The sequence below is a fragment of the Anopheles arabiensis genome, chromosome 3 (genome assembly GCF_016920715.1).
Source record: "Anopheles arabiensis isolate DONGOLA chromosome 3, AaraD3, whole genome shotgun sequence".
Taxonomy (NCBI): Eukaryota; Metazoa; Arthropoda; class Insecta; order Diptera; family Culicidae; genus Anopheles; species Anopheles arabiensis.
The window spans coordinates 49,764,223-49,770,392 of record NC_053518.1 but is presented as its reverse complement, the minus strand read 5'-3'; positions in this window follow the sequence as shown (position 1 = coordinate 49,770,392).

Here is a 6,170-nt window from a genome sequence, read left to right as displayed (position 1 = left end):
GGGCTGGTGCGGGGTAATGAAATTTGTATGCAGAGAGTGACAGATGTCCCCCACAATGTCGCCCAGCAAAAGCGGTAAAAATCAACCTTCTAAATACATTATCCTTGATCGGATGTGATTTTATCGGAAGGCCTGTCAAAATTTTATATGGAATTTGACAGATACAGGGTTTCGAATCATATAATGGACTACTTGATCTACTCGGTGGAATGTTTGAAATAGTAAGGGGAAGTTTGCAACGTTGCTATGGAGATTTGCAGGCATATAGGGGAATCTGTCAAACACTTAGGAGAAGTGTGCAAAACAGCTATGGAGTTTTGCATTCAACTATGGAGCGCTTGGTTGTAGCGCTGTAGAAATTGAACCTAGATTTTTTCAAAAAGCACCGCGTGATGATTTAAGAGTTTGGAGTGATTAAACACATGTTTTTTTTATTGTTTGTGGGAAATAATATTTCAGCTGTAATTTAAATTTGCTGTAAACATTCTTCTATGTTACATTCTCTACGCTACTATTTCTTCAATGAAGCAATATTTTTCCTCATATTCATATAAACATATTTAAATAGTTTTCAGTACTACCTTGTAATCAAATTACCCCCTTCTTTAATTACCCTCATTACATCTGATTCAAAGAACCAGCCTGAATCACTGAACGTAGTCATTTGTCAAACGATTTATTCCAATACTTTGAACACATGGATTAATTACAATTTCTTCCTAAGGGTCCTTAAACATGTGTTTAATCACTCCAAACTCTTAAATCATCACGCGGTGCTTTTTGAAAAAATCTAGGTTCAATTTCTACAGCGCTACAACCAAGCGCTCCATAGTTGAATGCAAAACTCCATAGCTGTTTTGCACACTTCTGTTTGACAGTGTTTGACAGATTCCCCTATATGCCTGCAAACCTCCATAGCAACGTTGCAAACATCCCCTTACTATTTCAAACATTCCATCGAGTAGATCAAGTAGTCCATTATATGATTCGAAACCCTGTAACGTCGGACGTGCGATTTCGTCGTACGACGGAATCAAAAAATTTTGATTTCGTCGGACGCCGCATCCGATTTTATCTGTCAAACTAAATGTGTGGTGTTTTGTAGGAACAATCTCAACTTAATTTTTCATAATCGTTATATTATTAAAATCATCCAAATAATCGCAATATTATACGAAAAAGCGTTTGACAGCACGTGCGATAAAATCGCATGCGATGGAGCACAGACACGGGCCTAAGGGCGGTGGCAACGCTTTTTCGCATGCGATTTTATCGAACGGCCTGTCAAATTTTTATATGGGATTTGACAGATAACGTCGGACGACGAAATCGCACGTCCGACGTTATCTGTCATATCCCATATAAATCTCGTCCGATAAAATCGCATCCGATGAGCGTTTCCACCACCCTAAACTCAAAAAGTTTACGCTTGATTTGTATGGGAAAGCGTAAACTTCCCGTCAAAAGATTATAGGAATGTCTAGAAATGTAATTTTGCTCTGAACAACTTCACCTTGTCATATTATAACACCTTGGCCGAGTTTACTCCAAAGTTCACGCGGATTTGGAGATACGGGGTTTTCTAAATTTCACTAAATTTGGTTCTTTGAGCAAATTGTACTGATTTGACTGATATGTCGCAGGGAATATATCTTGAGAAAAACACAACTGCGTTATTCCTTAGTTCAGAATGGAATCATCTTTATTCACTCAATGTGTACTCTGATCGAGTCTTGCAATGTTACTACGTTATGCGTGTTAATATGCAACATCTCCTCCCTTAATTCAGCCAATACGGCTCAAACCTGGCTGGTAGCCTACGAATTCTTCGAGGTCTTTCCGCTATCACGGGTTGAGCAGAAGATGCAGGCATCGGTGGAGTGGCTTCAGTAGTAACTGTGGACGGTGATGTTTGCCAATTTCCTCCTTCAATTTCTTCAGCGGACTCTTCATCAGCTGAATAGTAATGTTCTTGTTCAGTCATTTCAATTGAGTTTTCAACTGCCTGTGGAGTTCCCAATCCAAATTCGCCAAAGAAAATAGTTAACAAATTTCCAGTGTCGTGACAATTTCTATTTCCACACGATGTTTCCTCCTGTAGATGCTTCTTCAGTTGATTTGCATGTGAGCGAATAATTCGCTGGTTGTCTTCCAAAAACACGTTGTAATTCACTTTACCGACTCGTTCGACTATTGATGCCGGTTTCCACTCGCAGGAATTATTGCGGTGGACTTGGGCATAAACCGCTTCTCCAGGAGCGAAGAATTTTCTACCAGCTTCTGGCTTTTCATTTCGTGACCGTGAAACTGGAGGTAGTAATAATGACTGAACTGTTCGAATAGGCCGCTGAAACATCAATTCAGCTGGAGACTTATCTGGTGCAGGTGTGGTTCGATAAACTTGCAAAAAAGTATTCAATGCTTCATCTAAAGTCGTCTCTGTGGCAAAATGTTTAAAAAAATCAACTTTGTCAAAACTGCTTGTCAACTGCAAAAAGGAGCTTTTCCCGTGGCGGCTTCAAAAATCTGCTTGTTGGAAACTCGTGAGTCCCCAACAGTCTGTCAGGTCACAACGCTAGAGAAGAGAGTGAGAGGGAGGATAAAAACGATAAATTAGGAGATAAGGAGGAGGATTGGTCCGCTCCTAGCCTTTAGTTGAAATTCGACAATCGGTACATGTGGACTAATTTTTTGATTTAACCTCATACCACAGTAAATAAAGTGTTTTCTCTAAAAAATCCACCGCGTTTTTCAACACTGCTCATAAACGACAAAATGCTCAAACGTATGAATATCATCAATATTTGATAAGAACTACTAAATAAGTACATAAATCAAATAGAAACATGCATTTTGACAATATTATTAGCAATGGGTCACAACTACCCCAAATAGCTGTTTTCTTCTTCTTCTTCTTCTTCTTCTTCTTCTTCTTCTTCGGGCGATGGGGTTTGTCCTCTTATGGCGTTGTGTAAAGCCATAAACAGAAGCTGACCATCTAGGTTGGTAGAGTATATTTTTCTTTCTTCTTCTTAGCTGGTTTAATGGGACAGATTTTCCTAGATTTTCCGTCTCTCATTTCAATTTAGGGTAACTGTACCAGTTTTCGGCAGTGTACCTATTTTCGGCAGGGTAGCTAAAAATGTGAAATTCTGCACAAATGCGGTAAAAAATTTCACAAAATACAATTTTGTAGTGAAAGTATACTTATTTGATATTCACATACGAAGTTTCGCACCATTTCATTACGTATTTTCCAAAATATCAAATAAATTGTGATTTTTTTCGGCAGCTTTGCTGTCAACCAATCGTTCGGCAGGTTTTGTGATTAAGAGAATCAGAACAGTAAAACAATGAAAAAGTGGTGTATATTAAAGATTTTATGCTTATTTAATTTATTCTAACTTGTTCGGAATTTTAAAATCACGATAAACAGGTTATTTTTCACTTTAAATGCTGCCGAAAATAGGTACACAGTAAATGTTCATTTTTGACAGCTCAATGTTGTGGGCTCCTGCCGAAACTCGGAACAATAACACACTTTGAATTTGGCTGAATATTCCTTTTAAAATTGATCAGAACACTACAATGCGTATGTCGACACATAATATGACCTTTCTTGTACCAAATATCACCAATTTTACGACAAACGATGCACTAACTGAAGAGAAAAATAAATATTTGTAAGCCAGTTCGCACCGTACGCTATAACCATCAAACTGTCAATGGCTGCTCTGTTTAAACGTCGCATCAAGATGGCTGTCAAAACGGACCAAAATAAGCAACATAAAATTAATAATTAAAGTGCTTTTTAACACCAATCTTAGAGTAAGAGTGTAAAATTGCTTTAAACATTTTTTTTGTACATATTTACATAGATAATAACATTTTATGACCCGTATTCGCGCTGCCGAAAATAGGAACACAACCTGCCGAATATAGGACTAAACTGCCGAAAATAGGAACAAAATCAATGTTTGCATTTTCACGAATATTTATGAAAAAGGGCTTTGAACCGGAAAATAAAAAATATTGTAACATACTATGATAGTTTATCAACCAGAATAACAAAACTTTCAAGAAAAATAATGAAAAATATTGATGTGTGAGCAATTTTTGTGAAACTGCTGCACTAGCCTGCCGAAAACTGGTACAGTTACCCTATTTGTTTTTTTTCTTCTTTCAGTCTTTGGTTGTCACATCGTTTATAACACAGGGTTCGATTATCACAGTAGTTTGTCTTATTCTTAGGTTGTAAGTCTCTTAATTTAATCTTATTTTAATTTTGTATGTTCCTTTGGTTTTGTCTATGTAATGTAGTGTCTTTGCGTGGTGTGTTACTTTTATGTTATTTTATTTATCAAAATTAGTGAGTGTATAATTGTTTTTTTCCTATTTTTTTCTTTTTAATATTTTTATATACAATTTTTTTTATTAAATTAGATTTCTTTTCTTTTACAGTTTTGGAGTTTTATAGAGAAAGAACGCCTGTATGCTATATTCTTCCCTCTCGGGAAGGTACTCAAGAGATTTTCTTATTTCCTCCACTTTTGTTTGTTTTTTTTTCATATTACAGTGGAGCGCCGTTTATCCGTGCTGTTGAAAAATGACAGTTCAATACAAAGATGACATTGCGTGCTGAAGGGGATATTTGAAAAAAAAAGGTTATCAGAGCACATTTTCTTAACAAAAAACACTGTAATTCATGGCACATTTCCAATATTATCATCGTAAAAACTTGAAATTTATCAAAACTGGCTAGGATATACCAAAATATTAAATACATTTCAAAAGAAATCAAGAATTTGTTATAAAATAATTACTTAGACTAATTTTCCGTGTTTTCGAATTTCCGTGCGAGGTCGAGTCCCGAAGAGCCCGGATTATCGGCGCTCCACTGTAGTATTTTTTCTTTTTTTTTTCTATTTTTTGTGAGAGGATCGGAGGACAGCGCCTACTCCAACTATATGGACAGTCGTTTTTCGCGATTTGTAGAAAATACGTAACAGATATAAAAAACAGTCAATGTATGAGTTGTACAGAATACTCACCTTTCACACCTTCGTATGTTTTTTTTTTATTTTTAAACCGTTTTTAAAAACAACTGATTACGAAAAATGAAATGACTGAGTTCTTCCATTCTTTTTTCTTTTAAAGCTATTTCTAATATTTTGCATGCAATCAAACTGTCTGTGTATATAGTTGTTACCATGTGATTACATCATGTGATCACAGTACACATTGAGATGAGAGATATATATTAATTGTTGATTAGCCTTCAAGCTGAACAGTCGTGTCATCAATTGTTTCATTTTGTACATTAAAATAATACAGTGAACCCTCTCTTATTTGACACCTCTCCAATTTGAAAAACCTCTCTTATTTGAACATTTTGCACAGTCCCTTGATTTCCAGTACATTTTTGTTCCTCTAATTTGGAAAACCTCTGAAATCTGTGTCCCTCTTATTTGTGTATGGTGTTGCCATGGTTATTGAATGATGTATGCTCAAATTGGCAATCCTGTTCGCAGTTTCCTATAGCAACAGTTAAGGCTGCATACTAAATGTTCTGTCTCTTTCTTGTTTGGATGGACCTTTCATTCACTTTCCACCTCTGTAATTTGAAAACCCCTCTTATTCGACAGTCCCATCGCCTCTCAAATAAGAGAGGGTTCACTGTAGTGCATTTCATTAAATTATTTATTTCGCTATTTTTAATGCTTTTTATTGCTATTAGTTCGATTGTGGCTATTGAGTTGTTCCTTTAGCTCAAAAGGAATTTCCCCGCAGGAAGTTCTCAAAGAACAAAACAGTAGTCTTTTATTGTTGTTATTGTTGCTGTTATATGGCGCTACAACCGTTTTGCGGTCCTGGACTGCCTCAGGAGTGTCCGGAACCGCTTACGGTCTCGCGCCTTCGTCTGCCAGTCCGTTATCCCGGCCTTAATGGCGGACGCCTCCACGCCATCTTGCCACCTCCATTTGGGCCTACCCTACGCCCGCTCTGTCCTTGTGGACGGTGTTGTGTTTTGTGTTTTATTAACAAGATATATTCCCTGCAACATATCATTTACTGTTTCGGAAGGTAGAACAGGCCATTTGCATGCCGTGTCCTGATAACTCCAGGTCCATTCGTTAGTTCTGAGCGGGCTACGTAGATGATGCTAGGGA